Raw genomic sequence first — 26503 nt, 5'->3', positions numbered from 1 at the left:
CATGACGACCCCGACAATTTGGCGCCCAACGTGGGGCGTGGCCCGCGATCCGAGACCCCCTGGACCCATGCCTGGACGTCCGTGGACGACACCCGTAGTGGCTGACCTCGAGGACTGATCACCCTCTAAACACGGTAAGTGGAGATCGCATACTATGTATGTGTCACACTTGCCAGTGTTTCAGCCGTTATTGGTTAGTCTGTGGTCTCCTTGGGTCTGGGGAGTGACCGGTCGAGTGGTGAGACCGAGCATGATCCCGTGCTACGCTTCGAACCAGCAACTGAGAGACGTCGCACTCTGCGCGTCCTTGTGTACACCACGCCTCCTCCACCGGTCATTGTACTCCATTCAACCACCCTACCCGTGACTGTTGCCTAGTAGTGATAGAGTGAAAGATTGAGGAAGTTTGTGGATTGGGGGCGGCTTTGAGAAAGGGAAAGGAGACACAGCCTCTGTGATATTGTCCAGATAGGTAATTAAGACGTCCCGAGAGGGGACCACCTGTTTTTCTGTGGAGGGCTCTCACTAGGAGACCGCCTCCCAACATTTAGAATATCGTGACAGGGTAGACTGTTAATCACTGGTGTTCATGGGGTTAGGGACAGCACGTCGAACGCGAGGCTCCGTGTTTTTTGTTGTAGTTGGGAACACAGTGTTGTTACAGCTGTCAGCGGCCTACTGCAGAAGGGCGTAGTATTCTGTGAGTCATGTTGCGTCTCTTATGGCAGAAGAAGTCCGTGCCCCACGAGTTAGATGAGGATGCTGTGGAAGTCAAGACAATAGTAGAGTCACGGGAGGGCAAGAAGGCAGTCAAGAATGTTGAAAGATAAAGGACTGTTAGAACAAGCGCAAGCTCATCTGCGAGTTGCGCGAGGTTTAAAGAACGAGGTTTAAAGAAAGAGGTTGATGGAGAGGGAGGATGAGAGGATGCAGAGCCCGTGTTTGGCTATAAAATATCTCAATCATTGGTTTTTCTAAGGTGTTTTGGTATATGAATTGTGTGAAGGTTTTGTAGAAATGAATTTAGTCTGAGAATTGCTGTATTCCGCTACTCTGTGTGGTTTTCCGAAACACGCGATGGGAGGGGGGAGTCAAATAGCTGCATTGTTGTTTTTCTTCTTTTGTGTTGAGGAATGCTGTAAATTCTTATCTGTGTGTTTGTGGCCGATGGGAGGGGTGAACCCCTGCGCAAATTGTTTTTTGACTTCTCCTCTTTGTGCTGCGGGCCAGAGAAAGGGGGGCCGGCTGCGCTGAAGAATATGGAGTTGTGTATATTCTGTCCTTGGTTCAGTACGCGCTGAGTCCAGAAGAACTTAACCTATTCTGTATCAGCAGCTGCAGCGATCCTTACTCGCTCTCTAGTCCCCCTCCCCCCTGCCGCAGCTTCAAGGACACGGCACGCAGCTCGGTTCCTTATCAGTGGCCCAAGAAACAGATTCCAGCTCCAGCCCCCTCCCTTACACAAATCCAGTCTTATGCTCCAATATCCATTTTAACCATGTGTCTGGAAATCTCCCTTGCCATGTTAATTCTCAGACCAAGAGCTTGTTTTAATTAGAGTAGATGGCAGACCCAATTGATAGACTCTCACAAAACCCATCCCTGTGGGACCTTTCCCTGAAGTTACTGCTCAGTTTGTAATCTCTCCCTTATGTCCGGTAAATTTACTGGGGACAGATTTATTATCACAAGTTCCGCTCCAGAATATAATTCCAAGATGATGGTCAGATGGTACTTACGTTATATAACCCCTATGTAGATGAGTATAATGAGATGTGTTATAAGAAAAAAAAAAAAAAATAGGGGGGATAGTGTGTCTAACCCTGGCAGTTAGAATATCCTTATGTCATGTTGCTTCAGTATGTGGGTAATGTTTTTGTTTTTTGTTGTGTGCACAGACAGAGCAGGAAGCCACTGTTAGTTTTCGCAAGTATCTGGCAGATCTGAACTGTCAGGTTTCGGCCTTGAAACTCCGGTTCTGCCTTGGTCAAGTGATATTTTTGGGTCACTGTCTCCTTCAGGGTGCCAGACACCTCACAGAAGAAAGAAAAATAGCCGTCAGCTACAAAGGATGAGACTGAACTCCAACGTTTTCTTGGACTATGTACTTATTGTTGTCAGTGGATACCGGACGCATCCCGCATAATGTTACCTCTCTACAAGGCCCTGAAAGACTGTTCAAGATATGGTGATGATTTTGGCAGATTCCACACCGGATACGCTGTTACTATGGAAGACACTGTAGTGCACGGAGCTGCACTCCCTCCCTCCCTGTCAGCACAAGAAGCAGAACTTCAGGATCTGTCTACTGCATGTGACCTGGCCAAAGACAGACGGGCTAATATATACACGGACTCACAGTATGCATTTGGTATTGCTCATGATTTCGGAGCTCTATGGACCAATCGAGGATTTGTTACTACTGCCGGGACTCAGTGAAGAATGCTGAAGCTGTTAAAGCCCTCATGGACTCAATCGAATTACCTACCCAGGTGGCCATTATCAAAGTTAAGGAGCATGGTCCTAGGAACAGTAAACAGACTGTTGGTAATGCCTTTGCAGATATGCAAGCAAAAGCTGCTGCTCTTCTACCCGTTGAACAGACCATACCAGCTATGGTGACCACACGCTCTCAGCGTAAACAGTTACAAGAAACACTGACTCTACAGGAACCTGATGATCTACGACAGACTGAGGTTTTCTGCCGGACCCCGCAAGACCGCTTAATGACGATGCCGAGAATGTCTCCAAAGGAAGAAGTGAAGCAGTGGAAAGCTGATGGAGCACGTATGGACAATGGTCGCTGGAAAAAGGACCAACTTGTGTGTCTCCCTAAGCGGATGTACCCTGCTATTGCCACGTGGGCGCATGGGCCCACACATCGAGGTATCTGTCAGACCTGCAATCCCGGTCAACCTCAACGTGTAACCCCGAAGCACCTTGCTAAGCCCGACTATCCTTTCCAAAAGCTCCAGGTGGACGACAGGACCACATCACGTTGCCGAAGTCTGGAAGGTATGAATATTGTCTGGTGGTTGTCGACATGTTCTCCAGTTGGCCAGAAGCATTCCCCGTTACCAACGTGACTGCAAAGACCACAGCAAAGAAACTGGTGATGGAAGTTATATGCAGATATGGTGTTCCAGAAGTTGCTGAAAGTGACCAAGACCCGGCCTTTCCTTCTCATGTGTATCAGGAGGTTCTGACAATGCTTGGATCCACTGTAGCCCTCCATACTCCGTACCATCCACAATCTAGTGGGAAAGTTAAGAGGCTGAACGGCACACTGAAGGGACAATTGACCAAAATGATGCAGGAGACTACGGCTCCATGGCCAGGGCTCTTACACATTTGTACTACCCCTATTTCAAAACATGGCCTGTCCCCATATGAGATATTGTTTGGTGCTAGGTTCTCAGTTGTAAATTTTCAGTCTCAGTAGTTGTCAGAAGAAACTGACCGTGCTGTTCAATATGTTATTCAGCTTAGTAAAAATGTTGCTAACACCCATGTTTTAGTTTCTTCTTTCGTTCCAGATTCAGCAGAAACCGATATTGGTCACAATTTGAAGTCTGGTGGTCTTAAGGTCGTGAAAAGCTATGTCAGTAAAACTTGAAGGAAAGAGCACCTGGATCTACGCTTCACACTGCAAAAGAGACCGAACCAGCGCTTAGTCACAGTGGTGATCGAAGGAAAATGTTGCTGTTGTTTTTGGTCCTGAGGCTGGGGGCCATCTTCGCCCCTACCTTTCCGGCCCCTATTGTAAATAAGAATTCCGGTGCCACTATTCTCTGGGTAAACCTAACGGCCCCGGTAAATATCTGGAGATTTGATTTCTGCAATGTAGTCAAGTGCCCCGAAACTCAACGGGTGGTAGAGGGAATTATCCAGTATTATATATGTGTTACCAGAAATAACAATTGTGCTGGGAAGATATTTTCATAATGTGTTTAATAGTGGATACTATGGGAATTTAGGCCATATACAGCTCCAGGATATTAGCTTCAGACCAACCAAGGCCCCCGTTACCAGTACAGTTAAAACAGGCCCAGGTGAACGTTTGCAAAATATGGTTAATGAAGTAATCCCCATTCCAGGTCTCAGTTGGCAAGAAGTCTTCTCCATAGAAACACAAACAGCCCCAAGGACAAATTTATGGTTAGAATGGGTAAGATACAATGTAAGAGTCCAGAATATCTCTGTAGGATGTATTGCTTGTGCTGCAGCGAATACACATCTATACACATATGCATTGTTTTTTTTCCTGATGACAATACCACTGCCTGTGTTATGAATCTGTTGAAGGGTCTAAAGCCCACTGATTGCTCAGATTATGTCCCACTAATTCATGAAGCACCTAAACTAAAGGTCCCAGGAGGGATAACCATATTAGCTGATAATTATACCTGCTATAATTCCCACGACACTACAGGTACACCAGTAGGGGTCTTCGAGACAGGTTTCTGCAAAGGGAACAGTTCCCTAGATACTGACTTGCTAGCTAATCATACACAGTATATGTACGATATTTATTGGTTATGTGGAGATGGTAAGCTCCGTCCTAGGTTGCCTAATGCCTGGACAGGTCAGTGCACCCTTGTTAAATTAGCTATGCAGTTCAAGATTTTACCTTGGGATCCAGAGACATCTGATGAACATACCAGAAAGAGGAGAAGTCTCGATCAGCTCCACATGAGTTATGAAGAAAATCCATTGGTATATGTCGATGGCATTGGAGTGCCAAGGGGGGTGCCTGACCAATTTAAAGCCCAGAACCAGATCTATGCTGGCTTTGCTTCTTTAATCCCACAGGTGCAGATTAATAAAAATGTTGATTGGATCAATTACATATATTACAGTGAACAAAGGTTTGTCAATTTTATCTGTGATGCTTTCCAGGGTATAGTTGAGGAACTGGGCCCTAACACTAGAATGACCCTCCAAAACCGACTAGCCCTTGATATGATCTTAGCTGAGAAAGGAGGAGTCTGTGGGATGGTGGGAGAGGAGTGTTGTACCTATATCCCTCAGAACTCTGGGGTAAATGGAAAGACCATGATAGCCCTTAAAAAGATAAATGGGTTAGCAGCAGAATTAAAAACTAATGCAGGAGTAGATATATCTTTCTTTTCCGGTTGATTGGGTGGGCTCACCAAAGTGCGATGGCACTGATCCAGGGGAGATCCCTAAGTACGTCCCCCTCAAGAAGATAGACAATACCCTTTACTCTCAGATGATGCTAAGAGATTTAGTTTAGGGACAACGGGAGAACTCCATGTGAAGCTAGTGAAGGGTTCAGCTGCCTGGAGGCCTCTCACAAGGGGAGAGCTTCTGAGGTGTCTGGATGAAGAAATCCACCTCCCCTTTCCCCATCATATGGACAGTCTCGAAGGATCTTTCTTTTTAGGGAAAAACTTAGTGTTTAGGGGGGATTGTCAAGGTAAGAATATATGTCTTTATACACTTTTGTACTTATATATATTCTTATGCTGTGAAACAATAAGTTTTTCCCTTTATGCTCACTAATGCAAATTTAACTGTATTTAAGATGGCTGCCAGAATTCACTTTTGCCCCACTTTCAGGCTGAAGGAACAAGTTGCACATTCCAGAAGGACAAGTAACATTTCTCTGGAATTCGAAACTTAACAAGATGTAGACAAAGGAAGATTCATCAGAAGATGCCAGAGCCAATCAGAAGGACTGAATACTAGATACATTGCTTAACCCCTGCCTATCCCCGCCCTCTGCACACCTTCCCCCAATAGATCATATAATGCTGTGTATTAGAAAATAAAATCAGTTGCTGTGACGTTCCCACTACGTGTGGACACACGAGCATGCTATGAGTTTGAACCAGCATTGTGTCTGACTCATTCTTATCCGGTACCAACATGCTTTAAATCTGATTTGGAATGACTGGTGGATGAAGGGTATTGTCGTGACGACCCCGACAGAAGAAGCCGGCTGTATTCTACAGTGCCAGCAAGGAAATGGAGCAGAAAAACGGTGTTCTCTGGATTGCTTTTAAAGCAAATAATCAGGATTAAGATCCAAAAAAAAAAAAGATTCCTGGCCATTAATACCTGGGGCTATGTCTAGAAATATCTGTAATAGGCAGCAGCAGCAGACAGAACTGGAATGGTCCCTCTTGCTGTATGCACTGAAGTCTGCCCTATACAGTGGGGCAAAATAGTATTTAGTCAGTCAGCAATAGTGCAAGTTTCACCACTTAAAAAGATGAGAGGCGTCTGTAATTTACATCATAGGTAGACCTCAACTATGGGAGACAAACTGAGAAAAAAAAATCCAGAAAATCACATTGTCTGTTTTTTTAACATTTTATTTGCATATTATGGTGGAAAATAAGTATTTGGTCAGAAACAAAATTTCATCTCAATACTTTGTAATATATCCTTTGTTGGCAATGACAGAGGTCAAATGTTTTCTGTAAGTCTTCACAAGGTAGCTACACACTGTTGTTGGTATGTTGGCCCATTCCTCCATGCAGATCTCCTCTAGAGCAGTGATGTTTTTGGCTTTTCGCTTGGCAACACGGACTTTCAACTCCCTCCAAAGGTTTTCTATAGGGTTGAGATCTGGAGACTGGCTAGGCCACTCCAGGACCTTGAAATGCTTGTTACGAAGCCACTCCTTCGTTGCCCTGGCGGTGTGCTTTGGATCATTGTCATGTTGAAAGACCCAGCCACATTTCATCTTCAATGCCCTTGCTGATGGAAGGAGGTTTGCACTCAAAATCTCACGATACATGGCCCCATTCATTCTTTCATGTACCCGGATCAGTCGTCCTGGCCCCTTTGCAGAGAAACAGCCCCAAAGCATGATGTTTCCACCACCATGCTTTACAGTAGGTATGGTGTTTGATGGATGCAACTCAGTATTCTTTTTCCTCCAAACACGACAAGTTGTGTTTCTACCAAACAGTTCCAGTTTGGTTTCATCAGACCATGGGACATTCTCCCAAAACTCCTCTGGATCATCCAAATGCTCTCTAGCAAACTTCAGACAGGCCCAGACATGTACTGGCTTAAGCAGTGGGACACGTCTGGCACTGCAGGATCTGAGTCCATGGTGGCGTAGTGTGTTACTTATGGTAGGCCTTGTTACATTGGTCCCAGCTCTCTGCAGTTCATTCACTAGGTCCCCCCGCATGGTTCTGGGATTTTTGCTCACCGTTCTTGTGATCATTCTGACCCCACGAGGTAGGATTTTGCGTGGAGCCCAAGATCGAGGGAGATTATCAGTGGTCTTGTATGTCTTCCATTTTCTAATTATTGCTCCCACTGTTGATTTCTTCACTCCAAGCTGGTTGGCTATTGCAGATTCAGTCTTCCCAGCCTGGTGCAGGGCTACAATTTTGTTTCTGGTGTCCTTTGACAGCTCTTTGGTCTTCACCATAGTGGAGTTTGGAGTCAGACTGTTTGAGGGTGTGCACAGGTGTCTTTTTATACTGATAACAAGTTTAAACAGGTGCCATTACTACAGGTAATGAGTGGAGGAAAGAGGAGACTCTTAAAGAAGAAGTTACAGGTCTGTGAGAGCCAGAAATCTTGATTGTTTGTTTCTGACCAAATACTTATTTTCCACCATAATATGCAAATAAAATGTTAAAAAAACAGACAATGTGATTTTCTGGATTTTTTTTTCTCAGTTTGTCTCCCATAGTTGAGGTCTACCTATGATGTAAATTACAGCGCCTCTCATCTTTTTAAGTGGTGGAACTTGCACTATTGCTGACTGACTAAATACTTTTTTGCCCCACTGTACATTGCCTGCCTGCTTAGCACTGATATCTATGCATCTTTATTAGTCCTCAGAAGGACTGTTAGTTGAGATGGATATGTGTATTATATATATCGTATACCCACACTATGTACGAAGCATACAAATCTCTCCCTAGCTCAGCAGCAACTCTCCCTACACTGCTTGATTCTGGAGCAGACTGTGACGAGCATGGCGGTGCCAGGTCTGATATAGATCTGATGACACTGTGCAGCCAGCCAATCACTGTAATGCCACAACCAACATGGCTGCGGCATTACAGTGAGTGGGAGACAATCCTTGCATGTTCATTGGCTCTCTAAAGAGCGCCAAACATGCAGGGCGGGGACCTGAGCTCCTGCCGAACAAACCCGGAAATACTCAGCAAGCTCCGATCATCTCGAGCCGTGAGATGCTCAAGCGAGCACTACTATGTATGTATATATATATATATATATATATATATATATATATATATATATCTACTATATACAGGGCCGGCGTTATGCACAGGCAGACCAGGCAGCTGCCTGGGGCCCCCGCCCCTCCAAGGGCCCCTGCTGGTTCCATGACCACAATGGAGCTTGCTTACAATTAAAATAGCACAAGGCATTCCTTTGCTTTGCAGAAGAGGCAGACATAAGTGCATCTGTCTCTTATCTGTTCTGCAATAGTGAGTGTTTCCTGGCGGCGCTGACTGCCTTGTGTTATCTATGTCGGCTCAGCGGCTGCAATCCGTGAGGCAGAAGCAGTCAGGCGTGTTCTACTGACCTGACCTGCGCTCTGCATGTTCTCGTGTTCTTCCGCTGTTGCCGTCCATCCTCACTCTGCAGCAGGCTTCAGGTTATAATTTATACTGTGTCCTGGGCTTGCAGCTGCTGTTCAGCGGCAGGACCTTCCTATGTGACACGGTCACCTGACCACTGACGTTGTCCTGACGCTGCACAGCAGTCAGCAGCCCCTGTCAGGGACACAAAAATGCAGGAGCTGTGCTGCCACCCAGAAGACAAGTGTTCCCATTCACTGCTGCTTACTGGGTGAGTTTTTTCAACTGCACTACCACACCAGTCACACACTGCAGTCTGCGCAGTCAGCAACCAAAACTCCAATGTAATTAACGTAAAAAATAAATGAAAAAAAAGTTATATAAAAAAATGAATGATACCTACTACTGTCTGTCACTCGTCAGCATCCTGCACAGGCTGCTCTGCAGTGTGCGCTGGCACCAGGAGTGATGATGTCACTGATCGCTAGCCACGGGACCACTTTGTTCTGTGAGGCTATATGTGCACACTTTCCGGATTCCATTGCGGATTTTTCCACGTGGATTCTGAAGAATCAGCAGGTAAAACCCCTGCGTTTTACCTGCAGATTCAACGTGGATTATCTGCGGATTTTATGCAGATTTTGTGCGGATTTTGCCTGCGTTTTTACACCTTTGTATTCCTATTATGGAATACGTGTAAAACGCTGCAGAATTCGCACAAAGAATTGACATGCTGCGGAAAATAAACCGCAGCGTTTCCGTGTGGAATTTTCCACAGCATGGGCACAGCGGATTTGGTTTTCCATAGGTTTACATGGTACTGTACACCACATGGAAAACTGCTGAGGATCTGCAGGGCCAAATCCTCTGGGGATCTGCAGCCAAATCCGCAACGTGTGCACATAGCCTTATTGGGGTCGCTCACAGTAACTGAACCTGCGTCTGAGACAGCTAATTGGAGGCTGACAGCTGACGTCAGCATGCACGCCACCGGCGTATTACAACATTGTCATAGGCCGGCGAGTGCGAGCTTGAAACGCTTGGAGGGATCATCGCCGCAGGAGCACAGCCAGGTAAGGAGAAAGGTTTTTTTTTTTTTTAATTTATTGAAAGCAGCAAGATGCAATATGTTTCGCCAGCATGATGGAGACACATAGACCATATGTCTCCATTCTGCCCAGGGTAGAATGGAGACATGGGGCAGAATGGAGAGTCGGGGGCAGGATTGGAGACACGGGGGCAGGATTGGAGACACAGGGGCATGATGGAGACACAGGCAGGATGAGAGACACAGGCAGGATGAGAGACACGAGGGCAGGATGTCTCTGTGTGCATACATCAGACTGCACTCAGATAACATCTGAGTGCAGTCCGATGTCTTACATACACCCATACACTTGTATAGGTGCTGATAGAATATAACACTACTCAACAAGACTGTTAATATGAGGCATACAGCAGGATACAACTAGAGTGAGGATACCCGAGAAAATGTGTTTTTAGTGACTTAACTAGTTGTAGTCAACAAAGCACAAACCCAACCTTGTGATATGTTTTACTCCTTGGACAGAAATTTTGTCTTTGTTATTTAGTGGCTTCTTGGGGTTAAAGATGTTGCTACTAGTTAAAAACTCACTTCAATGCACTGAATTGACTGTAGTGTGGTTGTTAGTGCAATGTTTCAGAATTTGGGGCCCCACTTTGAATTTTGCCTAGGGCCCCACTTTGTCTAAAACCGGCCCTGACTATATAATTGTCCAAGGGTCACTTCCGTCTTTCTGTCTGTCTGTCTTTCTCTCTGTCTGTCTCGGAAATCCCAAGTCGCTGATTGGTCGCAGCAAAGCGGCCACGACCAATCAGCGACGGGCGCAGTTCAGCGGCAAAATGGCGGCTCCTTACCCCTCGCAGTCAGTGCTCGCTCCATAATCCCCTCCAGTCAGCACTCACAAAGGGTTAATGGCAGCGTTAACAGACCGCGCTATGCCATAGTGTAGCGCACTCCGTTAACGCTGCTATTAATCCTGTGTGACAAACTTTTTACTATTGATGCTGCCTATGCAGCATCAATAGTAAAAAGATCTAATGTTAAAAATAATTAAAAAAAAATAAAAAATCATTAAATACTCACCCTCCGTTGGCCCACAGATCCAGCCGAGGTGTTTCCCGCTCCTCGCGACGCTCCGGTGACCGGTCCATGCATTGCGGTCTCACGAGATGATGACGTAGCGGTCTCGCGAGACCGCTACGTCATCATCTCACGAGACCGCAATGCACTCTTGGGACCGGAGCGTCGCGAGGAGCATCGGTAAATGCCTCGGCTGGATCTGGGGAGCCGATGGAGGGTGAGTATATAACTATTTTTTATTTTAATTTTTTTTTTAACAGGGATATGGTGCCCACATTGCTATACACTACGTGGGCTGTGTTATATACTACGTGGGCTGTGTTAAACACTACATCTCTGTGCTATATACTATGTGGGCTGTGCTATATACTACATGGATGTGGTATATATTACGTGACTGGGCAATATACAACATCGCTGTGCTATATACTACGTGGGCTGTGTTAGTACTGCATGGGCTGTGTTATATATTACATCTCTGTGCTATATACTATGTGGACGGTCCTATATACGACGTGTCTGTGGTATATATTACGTGGCTGGGCAATATACTACATCGCTGTGCTATATACTACGTGGCCTGTGTTATATACTGCATGAGCAGTGTTATATACTACGTCTCTGTGCTATATACTACGTAGCTGTGCTATATACTACGTGGCTGTACAATATATTACGTGGCTGTAAAATATATTACGTGGCTGGGCAATATACTATGTGTCTGTGCTATATACTACGCGTCTGCGCTATATACTACGTGTCTGTGCTATATACTACGTGGCAGGGCAATATACTACGTGGCTGGGCAATATACTACGTGGCTGGGCAATATACTACGTCCTGTGTGTAAAATGTATTATTTTGAAAACATCATAAGTAAACTCCAAACAGATTCTAGAATACCTGATGCATTAGAATCGGGCCACGATCTAGTATATATATACTGTATATATATAGTACAGACCAAAAGTTTAGACACACCTTCTCATTTAAAGATATTTCTGTATTTTCATGACTATGAAAATTGTACATTCACACTGAAGGCATCAAAACTATGAATTAACACATGTGGAATTATATAGTTAACAAAAAGTGTGAAACAACTGAAAATATGTCTTATATTCTAGGTTCTTCAAAGTAGGCACCTTTTGCTTTGATGACTGCTTTGCACACTCTTGGCATTCTCTTGATGAGCTTCAAGAGGTAATCACTGGGAATGGTCTTCCAACAATCTTGAAGGAGTTCCCAGAGATGCTTAGCACTTGTTGGCCCTTTTGCCTTCACTCTGTGGTCCGGCTCACCCCAAATCCTTTTGATTGGGTTCAGGTCTGGTGACTGTTGGGGCCAGGTCATCTGGTGTAGCACCTCATCACTCTCCTTCTTGGTCAAATAGCCCTTACATAGGCTGGAGGTGTGTTGGGGTCATTGTCCTGTTGAAAAATAAATGATGGTCCAACTAAACAAAAACCGGATGGAATAGCATGCCGCTGCAAGATGCTGTGGTAGCCATGCTGGTTCAGTATGCCTTCAATTTTGAATAAATCTCCAACAGTGTCACCAGCAAAGCACCCCACACCATCACACCTCCTCCTCCATGCTTCACAGTGGGAACCAGGCATGTAGAGTCCATTTGTTCACCTTTTCTGCGTCTCACAAAGACATGGTGGTTGGAACCAAAGATCTCAAATTTGGACTCATCAGACCAAAGCACAGATTTCCACTGGTCTAATGCCCATTCCGTGTGTCCTTTAGCCCAAACAAGTCTCTTCTTGTTGCCTGTCCTTAGCAGTGGTTTCCTAGCGGCTATTTTACCATGAAGGCCTGCTGCACAAAGTCTCCTCTTAACAGTTGTTGTAGAGATGTGTCTGCTGCTGGAACTCTGTGTGGCATTGACATGGTCTCTAATCTGAGCTGCTATTAACCTGCGATTTCTGAGGCTGGTGACTCAGATAAACTTATCCTCAGAAGCAGAGGTGACTCTTGGTCTTCCTTTCCTGGGGCAGTCCACATGTGAGCCAGTTTCTTTGTAGCACTTGATGGTTTTTGCCACTGCACTTGGGGACACTTTCAAAGTTTTCCCAATTTTTCGGACTGACTGACCTTCATTTTTTAAAGTATAAAGTATAATGATGACCACTCGTTTTTTTCTTCACTTAGCTGCTTTTTTTCTTGCCATAATACAAATTCTAACAGTCTATTCAGTAGGACTATCAGCTGTCTATCTACCAGACTTCTGCACAACACAACTGATGGTCCCAATCCCATTTATAAGGCAAGAAATCTTACTTATTAAACCTGACAGGGCACACCTGTGAAGTGAAAACCATTCCCGGTGACTACCTCTTGAAGCTCATCGAGACAATGACAAGAGTGTGCAAAGCATGACATTGGTATGGTTAATTTATGTAGGGTGCTTCCCCTTTTGGCCACAGGCCTGGAAATTCCCCCCTCCCCCAATAACCATAAATGACACTATAACGATTGTTGGATAATTTTGGCCACAGCAGCCTTTATTAAACAAACAAATTAACATTAAATAAATAACCAATCAATAAATAACCAAACAATAAATCAGGGGTGGGTCCTTGAAGCTTGAAAATCTGGCGATTAAACAAAACCATAACAAACAGTGGACAAACCAACCGTGACTTACTCCCAGCCGTTATCCCCTGGCTCGGGAGCACCAAATCACCCCGAAGGGTGCCATTGTCCACTGAACCCCTGAGGATCAAGCCACCGCTGGCCAAATCCCCCCAAATCACCAGACCAAATAACCACCACATAAGACCAACTGAGGAATCCATATGCCCATGGACCCCCCAGCGCAATTTAGCACCAACTTCAAGGACCCCTCCCAACCGCTAGCCACTATGACCTGAAAATAAACTAACCCTTGGAGAAAATAAACACAGGGCGGGCGGGACTTCTCCTCGTGCTTCAGAGCGGGAAAGTGCCCAGCTCCTCCCCCCTAACATTATAAACCCCCCACCTATTACCATAGCCACCCCCTTCCATGACTCATTAACCCCCGCACCCCTTTCCTTCCCCAACCCCTGTCATGACGGCTTCCACTAAGCGCCGCATGGGGGATGGGCGCCTGCTCCAGCCTGTGCTTGACATTGGTATGGATAATTTATGTAGGGTGCTTCCCCTTTTGGCCACAGGCCTGGAAATTCCCCCCTCCCCCAATAACCATAAATGACACTACAACTATTGTTGGATAATTTTGGCCACAGCAGCCTTTATTAAACAAACAAATTAACATTAAATAAATAACCAATCAATAAATAACCAATCAATAAATCAGGGGTGGGTCCTTGAAGCTTGAAAATCTGGCGATTAAACAAAACCGTAACAAACAGTGGACAAACCAACCGTAACTTACTCCCAGCCGTTACCCCCTGGCTCGGGAGCACCAAATCACCCCGAAGGGTGCCATTGTCCACTGAACCCCTGAGGATTAAGCCACCGCTGGCCAAATCCCCCCAAATCACCAGACCAAATAACCACCACATAAGACCAACTGAGGAATCCATATGCCCATGGACCCCCCAGCGCAATTTAGCACCAACTTCAAGGACCCCTCCCAACCGCCACAATGAGGGTCCCTTGACCCCTCAAGGACCCGAGACCCCACCAATTGCTATGGCCCTCTCAATACCTTGCTGTAAACCCAGCGCCCATAAATCAATACCCACAACGTTTAGGTGTACTCCGTCACCCAACAAAAGTTTCTCGCCCCCTTCTTCCAGGTCCACATGTCGCACCGCCACTCCCCCATTCCGCTGCACAAACCCGGACACCGCTCGATTGAGTTTGATCCGCGCTTTATTGATCTTCGCAGGCGATCTCGCGTGGCGCCAATACCTACGCGGCACGATATCTGACCACACGATAGTCAGGCCACTATACGCCAACCATAAGCGCAAAAGGTCGTGCTTAATGTCCCTCAACAATTCCCGGAAAGGCCGAACCCCAAGATCGTTGCCTCCCGCATGGAGCACCAAGATGTCTGGAGGCCTGTCTAGCTGTGCGCTGTTGTGCACCTCCTGGCTGACCCTGCTCCACTCCATGCCTCGGAAACCTAACCACCGAACGACCGCCACGTCCCTATGAAAACCAAGCTGCCGTCCGTCCCGTCGCACATCGGCCCGTCGGGCGCCCCAATGGACATATGGAGTGTCCCAATATCCAGACCAAGAAGGGTTTGGCACCTACAACGAAAAAGAAACTTAACATAAGAAACACACTATAACTCTAACCTTGTAACGCCCTCCAGCCCCTCAGGGCCGAATGTAACTCCTATACCGGTTCGACTCCCATCTACCAATTCTCTGCACCACCTCAGGCAGCAAACCGCCCGACGCCGCCTCAGTCGCAGCCCCGATCCGAAAGGAATGCGAGGCGAAACGAGATGTATCCAAACCCATCAGCGTTAACCCTTGTCTAAAAACCGCTATGAATTGGAATTTTGACCCATCCGCGTGGCATAATAAAGGCCCAGACCTCACTGGATCAAAACTGAGGAACACCTGTAAACAACGAATGGGGCACATCAATGAATTAGCCACTGCCCCCAGCACAACCCTACGACCCCTTCCCAGCTGATCTGGGAATTCCAAACGACCGTTAGCCAGCACAACATCCTTAGCCAGCAAACCTCCGCAACTACGCCTGCTCGGAGCCACCAGCTCCCCGATCCGTAAAGCCCCAAAAAAGGCCAAGGAAAAAGCCAAACGGAAAAGAGCGATCTCAAAATCCGAAACACAAATTTCTGACATGCGCCCCCCTAAAGATTCCAACATCTGGAAAGAAACCGGGCGTCTGCGGTCCCCCGCCCCACTCTGTCGCCCGAATCCCTTAAACGCATGCCGAACCAGAAACATTTTCGTCAGATCCCTGAGCCCTCTAAGTTTAAAGCCAAAAGCCAAGCCCGCACAAATGCGCCCAGCCTTTGCTGAGGACCAACCCTCCTTAGCCCCTTCACTCAACCACAACAATAAGGCGCCCACCTGTTCTTCCTCAGAACCTCCACTCTGGCAGGATTCCAACCACCCTTCCCATGTACCCCATACTGACTGATACGCGGCCCAAGTGCTGGGAGCCAATGAAGCCCTTATCAAATGGTCCGCTGCCCTGAGACGACGCTCCAGAGTTCCGGTGGGCAATCCAGACCAAGTTCCTCCGCCATCGGAGCCAGTACACGAAGTCGATCCCACTGTAAACGAGACAATGAGTCAGCAATGGAATTCTGCACCCCAGGAACATGAGTGGCGGTAACGTGCGCATTCAAAGACAAACAAGACAACACTAGCTGCCGTAAAACTCGAATCACCGGAGGTGAGGATGCTGATAGGCTGTTGATAGCACACACCACACCCATATTGTCGCAATTAAAACGGATTCTCCTATTCCGAAACTCAGACTTCCACAAATGCACAGCCACCAAAATGGGAAAGATCTCCAACAGAGTCACATTTTTGACCAAGCCGTTCGCAAATCATTCAGCTGGCCACATCGTCACGCACCACTGTCCTCTGAAATAGGTACCAAAACCTATGCCCCCAGAAGCATCCGTAAACAAATCCAACTCTGCATTCACCACCACGTCCTCCATGAGCAAAGACCTACCATTGTAATCCGCCAAGAAACTATCCCAAACCTCCAAATCGGCCCTGTGCTCTGCTGTTAGCCTTACAAAATGATGCGGCGCACGAACTCCGCTCGTGGCGGCCGCCAGTCTACGGGAAAAAACTCTCCCCATCGGAACGATGCGGCACGCAAAATTTAATTTACCGAGTAACGACTGAACCTCACGTAACTGCAACTTCTTCACCCGCCTCGCCCTTGCGACCTCAAGCCGTAACGCGACCACCTTCTCCTCTGGTAAACGAAATTCCCAATTCACAGTGTCGATAACAATGCCCAGGAACGAAAGGCACGTACAAGGCCCCTCGGTCTTGCCCGGAGCCAACGGCACACCAAAAAGATCATCCACCCAACAAACTGCACTCAAAACAAGTTCACAGCACCTGGAATCCGCCGGACCAATGCATAAGAAATCATCCAAGTAATGGATAACCGAATCAAAGCCCGACGAGTCCCGTACGACCCATTCCATGAACGAGCTGAACGTTTCAAAGTACGAACACGACAAGGAACAGCCCATCGGCAAACATCTGTCCACAAAAAACCCGCCGTTCCAAAAACACCCCAATAACGTTAAACTCTCCGGGTGCACCGGCAACAATCTAAAAGCGGATTCAATGTCCGTCTTCGCCAACAGCGCTCCCCTACTGCAACGTCGCACCCAACGGGCCGCCTCGTCAAACGACGTATAAACAACCGAGCAGAGTTCCAGATCAATCCCGTCATTGACTGATTGACCCCACGGGTTCGACAAATGATGAATCAGCCTGAACTTATTAGGTTCCTTTTTTGGCACGACACCCAACGGGGAAACCACCAAATCCACAAAGGGGGATCCTGAAATGGTCCCGACATTCTGCCCAAAGCAGCCTCCTTTGACAATTTCTCAGTGACGACACCAGCATATTCCTCAGCAGACCTGAGGTTTTTCAAAGACCGAGGAATGGCAAACGGGGTGGGGGGGGGGGGGGGTGGGGGGGGGGCGTTATCCTAAAACCGTCCTGAAACCCGGACCGCAACAGTTCGGCCCCTTTCTTATCAGGGTATCTACTTAGATAGGGGGCCATCGCGCCCAGCTTCACCGGCGTCGCCCCCTTTGGAATTACCAGATTCGTTCTTGGACTTGTTCTTTTTGAAGCATCGTGCGGCACCATGTGAGGAACCACTGCAGTGCGAACACATGTGCTTAAACCTGCACGTAGCGCCAAATCTGCACTGGCCCTCGTTAAATTGCCAGCACAAGCCATGCTTCTGCCCTCCCGACTGACTCCCGGACCCCCCGGCGGTCCCTTGGGATGTAGACTGGCCGGTCCCACCGGCCCCACCCTGAAAGGGTTGCCCCAACCGAGTGGGTGCCATCACCCGAAGCCATAAGCCAATATCCTTTTGATCCGAACGAATAGCCGGCCGTATCGCTTTTCTCTGCCTGAACTGCTCATCATATCTGAGCCACGCCTGACCTCCATATACGCGATGCGCCTCCCCAATCGAGTCCATGTAACAGAAAAGGCCAGAACAATTCTCCGGTGCCTTCTCACCCACAACACTGGCCAGGATAGCGAATGCCTGTAACCAATTTACGAAAGTCTGCGGTATAAGCCGCCACCTACGCTTCTCTTCCTCCTCCTTCTTGCTCTCATCTTTTTTCCCCTTGTCCAAGTTAAACTTTTCCAGCGGGAGAAGGGAAAAGATTTCAACGTATTCGTCTTTCCAAATCTTTTCCCTCACTTCCTTCTTCAAATGGACCCCCAACGGGCCCTCGAAGCACACAGACACTTCACCATGCGCCCTGTCATCTAAGTGAATCCTGCATTCTTTCTCCTTCTCAGTCTGTACTGACACAGACACCGGCTCCACAGTGCTGTTATGCGCCACCAGGCCCCAACCCAGAAACACTCGCCCGGCTTCCCGCGGCCCTACCCACGCGGCCAACTGACCAGGCAACGCTACCCCACTATCCAGCCGCGCGATCAATTCTCTAACGTTACCCAGCAGTTCACTAACGCCAGCTTCCCCCAAACCGGTCGCCACCGATGCGCTCTGACTAACTGCGCCCGACGACCCCACCGTACCGACCCCCACAGACTGAGATACCGCACTGGACGAACAAGACATGGAGCTATACTCACCGGGCTGCGAGAGAGCTGTGATCCCTCCAGCCGCTGGGCGTGCGTCCATATCGTCGATGGGTGATCTCGAAGCTCCCTCTGGGGGAAGAGGTCCACTGATGACCGACCTCAAGGATCCCCCTGGCGACGCTGCAGAGGGCCCGGCGGCCCTGGAACCGGAGAGCCTGTTGCTTGCAGATGAGCCAACAGGCCCCGGTACCGGGGCGTCCCTGCTGACTCCGGACCCGCTGCCCGATCCACACTGCGGGGAGTGATGTGACGATCCACTGCCAGCACTCCAGTGCTGGCACGCGCCGAGAGCGCCATCAGCGCCATCCACTGGCAGGTCCAGCAACCCCGACACCACTGGGGGGCCACCTGCCACTGCATCCGCTGCTGCGCTCCACCGCTGGGTCATTCCCGACGACGAAGCAGGAAGCCTGCCAGGTGCGTTACCCCGGCGGCCTGCTGTAACAAGCCCAGGTCCTCCTGTAGCCCCAGTGCGCGCTGACACAGCCCCAGACACAGGGGGGGAAGGGCCGCGCGACGCTGTAGGCCTCAGCCCGGCTGGTGGATTCCTCCCAGCCCGGGGCCTACTGGGGCGCTTGGATGCAGGCGCCCGGACTGGAGGGTCCCGAGAGGGGCTCCGGCGCCGGCGCTGAGGCCCGGACGGGACGTCGGGAGAAAGCCGCGCTGGGGGACGTACCCGGCGAGAACGCCGCAGTGCTCCGGAATCCGACGCTGCAGCACCGCTTCCACCGCCGACGATCGCCGCCACCTGTGCTTCCAGCCAGCCCGGCGGCTGGCTCTGCGCTGCTCTCCTCAGGGACTCCAGGGCTTGGGCCACGGACGCCATGGTAAGTGGGGGAGCGAGGGGACTTCTCCTCGTGCTTCAGAGCGGGAAAGTGCCCAGCTCCTCCCCCCCTAACATTATAAACCCCCCACCTATTACCATAGCCACCACCTCCCATGACTCATTAACCCCCGCACCCCTTTCCTTCTCCAACCCCTGTCATGACGGCTTCCACTAAGCGCCGCATGGGGGATGGGCGCCTGCTCCAGCCTGTGCTGTCATCAAAGCAAAAGGTGGCTACTTTGAAGAACCTAGAATATAAGACATATTTTCAGTTGTTCCTCACTTTTTTGGTAAGTATTCAATTCCACATGTGTTAATTCATAGTTTTGATGCCTTCAGTGTGAACGTACCATTTTCTTAGTCATGAAAATACTGAAAAATCCTTAAATAAGGTGTATCCAAACTTTTGGTCTGTACTGTATATATATATATATATATATATATATATATATATATATATATATATATATATATATTGTAGCATGGCTAAAGGGTGTGTAGTCGACGGGAGGTATGTGCCACATAAGTGCCTTTTTGCTGTAATGTAGCCTGGAGTATTTCTTTGTTGTACATAACCATGTATATATATGTGTTTCAGGACCTGTGGTGATGTCAGACCACATGGCTAATCATGTGATGGGTTACTGGGTGTGGTTAGCTCTATATAAGACAGGCTAATGCTTAGCACAGCAGATATGTGTGGAGGTGAAACCCTCCTGAGTGTGTTCCAGGTCTGAGCCTGATGGACTGGACACTTTGTTTTCGTTTCCTGAGCTAAAGGCTATTTGTTTGCTGTTGTTTTGCCATGTGGTTTATGACGTAATAAACCCTGTGAACTTTTAAAGGAACGTGCCTCCTGAGTGTCAGCCGTCGCACCTGAGTGAGTGAAATCCCTACAATATATATACACACAGTCCGAGTGAATGGCAGGTGTGAAAGGATGCCCTGGTGAGTGAGCTTCAAAACTGGGAAACTCCCAGGAAACCTCAGTTACTCGACAGCACTGTACATGCACTACAATAAGGCTGGTTTCACACTTGCGTTTTTGTCTGCAGCGTTTTTTTTTCTAAAAAACGCATGCGTTTTTTTCCCCTATATTTAACATTGAAAACGCATGCGTTTTTTGTGTACGCGTTTGGTCGCGTTTTTTGACGCATGCGTTTTTTTACTGCATGCGTTCATTTTCTGAAATGCTACTTGTAGTATTTTTAGAAGCGTTTTTTGGACCCCAAAAAAACGCATGCGTTTTCATGCGTTTTTTTTTGGGTCAAAACATACATTGGAGTCAATGGGGACGCATGCGTTTTTTTGTGCATGCGTTTTTTGCGGTAAAAAACGCATGCGTTTTTTTATTAAAAAACCAGAAAACACACTGATATGCCACCCCCCAACATAAAGGTGATAAAGGGAACCTAACCCTACCCCTAACCCTAACCCTAACCCTACCCCTAACCCTAAGGGATCCTAACCCTACCCCTAACCCTAACCCTAAGGGATCCTAACCCTAACCCTACCCCTAACCCTAACCCTAAGGGATCCTAACCCTACCCCTAACCCTAACCCTACAACTAACCCTAACCCTAAGGGATCCTAACCCTAACCCTACCCCTAACCCTACCCCTAACCCTAAGGGATCCTAACCCTAACCCTAATCCCTTTATGGTTAGGGTTAGGGGTAGGGTTAGGATCCCTTAGGGTTAGGGGTAGGGTTAGGGGTAGGGTTAGGGTTAGGATCCCTTAGGGTTAGGGTTAGGGGTAGGGTTAGGGTTAGGATCCCTTAGGGTTAGGGGTAGGGCTAGGGGTAGGGTTAGGGTTAGGATCCCTTAGGGTTAGGGGTAGGGTTAGGGGTAGGGTTAGGGTTAGGGTTAGGATCCCTTAGGGTTAGGGTTAGGGGTAGGGTTAGGGTTAGGATCCCTTAGTGTTAGGGTTAGGGGTAGGGTTAGGGGTAGGGTTAGGATTAGGGTTAGGATCCCTTAGGGTTAGGGTTATGATCCCTACCCCTAACCCTACCCCTAACCCTAACTATTTCTGTTTATAGTGGGTTTTTTACTTTATTTTGATGATTGGCAGCTGTCACACATTTCTCAGCATGTGTTTAAAAAACGCAAACGCATGTAAACGCGTCAAAACGCCGCGTTTTTTTCACCACATGCAAAAACGCATGCGTCAAAAAAACGCAGCGTTTACACGCGTTTACATGCGTTTTTTCACCATGCGTTTTTTTGTGTTTTTTACCGCAAAAACGCACCCCAAAAAATGCCAATGTGAAACCAGCCTAATTGTAAGGGTATATGCACACGTTGCAGATTTGCCTGTGGAATTTTCTGCACAGATTCTGCATCTGTTGGCAGAAAACACAGGTAAAAATCTGCATGGATTTGATGCGTTTTTGACGCATTTTTGATGCGGATTTTCAGGCTTTTTTGCATGCAGATTTGTATGCATTTTTTAAGCTAAATAAAGATCTATTATTTAACAACAAAAAAACTTGTGATGTCATTTCTTGTCCAACCTCTTCATTTACACACTTCATTGAAAAATAATGTCTGCACACAGATAGATAGATCTATAGATAGATAGTAGTTAGATAGATAGATCTATCTATAGATAGATCTATAGATCTATCTATCTAGATAGATAGATCTATAGATAGATAGTAGTTAGATAGATAGATCTATCTATAGATAGATCTATAGATCTATCTATCTATATATATATATAGATAGATAGATCTATAGATCTATCTATAGATAGATCTATCTATCTAACTACTATCTATCTATAGATCTATCTATCTGTGTGCAGATATATATATATATATATATATATATATATATATATATATAAAACCCCAAACAGGCTGTTTGCAGCACCTGCCCTGCCCGCACACCAGCAGGGGTAGCAAAACAACCAGCCTGACCACCGCCAGCATGATCAGGCACATGGCAGCAAAGCACCCGATTTTGTGGGCCGAACCCCATTCTCCAGGACCACTGTCTGCAGTTCACACCACTGCTTCTTCTGTTTTGCGTAGAAGCCAATCCCCATTGAGAAAGCGAGGCTGACAGCGGCAAAACACGCGTCGGGGTGCGCTCAGTGAGCATCACAGCACACGGTGAGAGACCCTTTCTTCTCCCCCCTTCCCTCTCCCTTCTGTGCCCACCATGTCGGATACATTTGGACCAATATAACGCTTAAGGCTACGTTCACATTAGCGTTGCGCCGCTGTTGCGTCGGCGACGCAGCGGCGACGCAGCGGCGACGCGCCCCTATGTTTAACATAGGGGACGCGTGCGTTTTTTGGGTGGCGTTTTTCGCCACGTGCGTCGTTTCCGACGCTGGCGTCGGACGCACGAAAACGCAACAAGTTGCATTTTCTGTGCATCCGATTTTCGTCAAAAACGACGCACACGTCGCAAAACGCGCGCGTTTTTGCGCGCGTTTGCGCGCGTTTTTCCATGCGTCGCGCGTTGCGTCGCCGACGCAGGGCGGCGCAACGCTAGTGTGAACGTAGCCTATGAAAGTGGTGGACAGGCAGGGGAATTTATCATTATGGGTACTTATCCCCAGGTGGCTTTTAGCAATTGGTGGTAATCAAAGGGCCTTGATTTAGGCAAAAAAGAGGGATCCATTGATTCGGGATGTTTAGGGAAGTGATCGCTCTCACCCACTACCAGATAATGGTTATGATGTAATGTAATTGTTGTGCAATGTGCCTTCTTTCGTTGTCTTTGTTATAACACATCTACTCACATTGTCAGTGTTTTTTAGATTATTGTATTGTGATGTGACAAATAAAGCTTTTGTATTTTTTTATGAAAAACTAGTATTCTCCAATGTTTGTGTATAGCTAATTATAGAGGTTAACGTAGTGACCTAGTATTGTGTATGGGTCACACCATGAGTCTGGAAATTGTGACATTAATTTCTACACCGTGCATGTGAAGATGCCTCTAGCCCTGCACCTGTTGTGGCTCACAGTCAAGCAGCAGCATCATCAAGCCCGTCCATATCCTTGTCCCAGCACAGCCTTCAGTTGTCTACAACCCAGTCTTTGGAACGCAAGCGGAAATACCCAGCCAACGTGCCACAGGCCACAGTCCTCAATTCTAATATTTCTCTTCTGCTTGCGCTAGAAATGCTGCCTTTTTTGGCTCGTTGAGACGGAAGCTTTCCGAAACCTGATGGCGGTGGCCGTCCCAAGGTACTCAGTTCTCAGTCGCCACTATTTCTCCTGGTGTGCCGTATCGGCATTACACCAGCATGTGTCCCACAACATTACCCGTGCCCCCAACAATGCTGTTACAGGGAAAGTCCACCTAACTACGGACATATGGACAAGTGCTTGTGGGCAGGGACGGTACATCTCACTGACGGCACACTGGGTAACATAGTGGAAGCCGGGACCCAGTCGGACCTTGTGATGGAACACATCCTCCCCATGCTGAGGATTGCTGGCCCTACGTCAATCAGGGTTGCCCCCACAGTCTACAGCTTCTGCACCTCCTCCTCTTCACCCTCCATCTCTGAAATCAACACATCAGTCAGAAGCTGCAAGCACTGCAGCACTGCCTCAGCCAAGCGGCAACAGGCTGTGCTGAAGCTAATCTGCATAAGTGACAAACTGCACAATGCAGAAGAGTTGTGGACAGCGCTGAAAGAGCAGTCAGATGTTTGGATGACACCGCTGAACCTACAGCCAGGCATGGTCATGTGTGACAATGGCCATAACTGGGTGGCGGCTCTGAGGCAAGGTGAGCTCACACACGTACCTTGTTTGGCCCATGTGCTTCACCTCGTGGTTCAATGTTTTCTGAAAAGCTACCCTGAGCTGCCGGACCTGCTAGTGAAAGTTCGCCGTCTGTCTGTCCATTTTAGAAATTCGGCTACAGCTTCAGCCGCCCTTGCCGTGCTTCAGCAGCATTTTGAGCCTCCAGCTTACCGGAGGGTGTGTGCACTGGAACTCTACGCTGCATATATTGGAAAGGATTTGTGAGCAGCAGAGAACAGTTGTTGACTCCCAACATCAACAAGGCCGTCGATATTCAGTTCAAACTCCACACATAAGACCTCAGGAGTGGACATGGATGTCCGACATATGTACCATCCTCCAAAACTTTGAGGACTGCACCAAGATGGTGAGCGGCGATGACGCCTGTTATGACCTGGTGGTGAGGACAATAATGGACCTTGTGGTTAAGAGCACACGGAATGACCTGATAGTTACTAATAATACAGGACAAGCTCTGAGACGTGGGAACTCTGCTGACCGCAATCCCTAATCCTATCACACACACTAGAAATAGCCGTGGATTGCTCCTAACGCTCCCTATGCAACTCGTCACAGCCTAAGGAACTAGCTAGCCCTAAAGATAGAAAAATAAAGCCTACCTTGCCTCAGAGAAATTCCCCAAAGGAACAGGCAGCCCCCCACATATAATGACTGTGAGTTAAGATGAAAATTACAAACACAGAGATGAAATAGATTTAGCAAAGTGAGGCCCGACTTACTGAACAGACAGAGGATAGGAAAGGCAACTTTGCGGTCAGCACAAAAAACTACAAAAAGACCACGCAGAGGGCGCAAAAAGACCCACCGCACCGACTCACGGTGCGGAGGCGCTCCCTCTGCGTCCCAGAGCTTCCAGCAAGCAAGACAAAAATCAAAATAGCAAGCTGGACAGAAAAAATAGCAAACAGAGAAAAACAAGCAGGAACTTAGCTTCTGCTGGGAAGACAGGTCACAAGAACGATCCAGGAGAGAACTAGACCAATACTGGAACATTGACAGGTGGCATGGAGCAATGATCTAGGTGGAGTTAAATAGAGCAGCCAGCTAACGAATTAACGTCGTCACCTGTGGAAGGAACCTCAGAAGCCGCAGCCCCACTCACAACCACCAGAGGAAGCCCATGGACAGAACCAGCCGAAGTACCATTCATGACCACAGGAGGGAGCTTAACAACAGAATTCACAACAGACGCCATAATTAGCGTCACCATCCCGATTCTCAGCATTCTGAAAACCTCTTTGCTCACAATTAAAGAGGATGCATTGAAGGCAGAGCACGAGGACATGGAGCAAGGAACCATACATGGGAATTACACTCAGCCCAGCCTCATGTCTTCTCAACGTGGATTGGTAGTCAATGAGGAGGAGGAGGAAGAACAGGACCTACTTTCATGCGCTATAGATGGTACTCCAAACACAGCTGTCATGCGGTCTGTTCAGCGGGGATGGCCTGAGGACAGGGAGGAGGAGGAGGAAAGCATGGTCAGTCGTCCTGTTGGTGAGGACACGGAAGTCTTGCCTGTTAGCAGTCTGGCACACATGGCTGACTTTATGTTGTGCTGCGTTTCACGTGACCCTCGCATTATAAAATTTTTTGGTGACACTCATTACTGGTTGGTGACACTTCTAGACCCACGCTACAAGGATCACTTTCAATCTCTTCTACCAGAAGCAGAGAGGTGTACTAAAATGTTGCAGTACCAGAGGGCCCTTGTAGCAGAATTACTTAGAAAATTCCCATGTGCAAACGCTGGCAGCAGACGTCAGAGTTTTTTGTACAACCAAGGAGTCCAAGCGAGAGAGACAGAAGTACAATCCAGCTCAGGCAGGGGAACAATGGCAAAGTTTTGGGACAGTTTTCTCAGACCCTCCCATCGTGACAGCACAGAGGCAAGGGGTGCTGTCACAAAAAGTGCAATGTTTGGGAAGATGGTGAGGGAGTACCTTGCAGATCGTACAAACATCCTCCATGATTCCTCTGTGCCTTTTAATTATTGGGTATCCAAGCTGGACACGTGGCATGAATTGGCTCTCTACGCCTTTGAGGTCCTGGCCTGCCCTGTTGCTAGTGTTCTGTCAGAGTGGGTTTTTAGTTCCGCTGGTGGAATTATAGCAGTTAAGCGCATCCGCCTGTCAACTGAAAATGCTGACAGGCTGACTCTTATAAAAATGAACAAGGGCTGGATTGGAAAAAACTTCTGTACACCACCAAGTGAAAACAGCGAAACATAACCTCAAGTACATTCTCTCTTTCGGGGAGGTGTATTCTCATGAACCTTTTCACAACCACACATGGGTATACACGTCCAGATTTGGTCTGTTTGTTGTTATCCTCCTCCTTATCCTCATCCTCATCCTCCATAACCAGTAGAGCACCAGAGTGAACTTCGTGATGCCAAAGGCACAATTTTTTTTTTGCAAGGGTGTA

At 47.7% G+C, this 26503-nt stretch overlaps 1 protein-coding gene and 1 long non-coding RNA gene across 4 annotated transcripts in view; one reads left to right on the top strand and one right to left on the bottom strand.

Moving 5' to 3' along the window:
* LOC138670031 (uncharacterized) overlaps window positions 1–8663 on the bottom strand; it is an 83353-nt gene extending 74690 nt beyond the window's left edge. The window contains exon 1 of the long non-coding RNA XR_011319282.1: window positions 8552–8663. This is a non-coding gene — a long non-coding RNA (uncharacterized lncRNA). The remainder of the gene's footprint in view (window positions 1–8551) is intronic.
* The window catches only part of LOC138669991 (immunoglobulin lambda-1 light chain-like), a 773781-nt gene that overhangs the window by 367453 nt on the left and 379825 nt on the right, over window positions 1–26503 (top strand). The window lies entirely within an intron of this gene.

The sequence above is a fragment of the Ranitomeya imitator genome, chromosome 1, assembly GCF_032444005.1.
Source record: "Ranitomeya imitator isolate aRanImi1 chromosome 1, aRanImi1.pri, whole genome shotgun sequence".
Taxonomy (NCBI): domain Eukaryota; kingdom Metazoa; phylum Chordata; class Amphibia; order Anura; family Dendrobatidae; genus Ranitomeya; species Ranitomeya imitator.
Note: the sequence above shows the minus strand (reverse complement) of the source record. Positions and strands in the feature narration are given on the sequence as shown.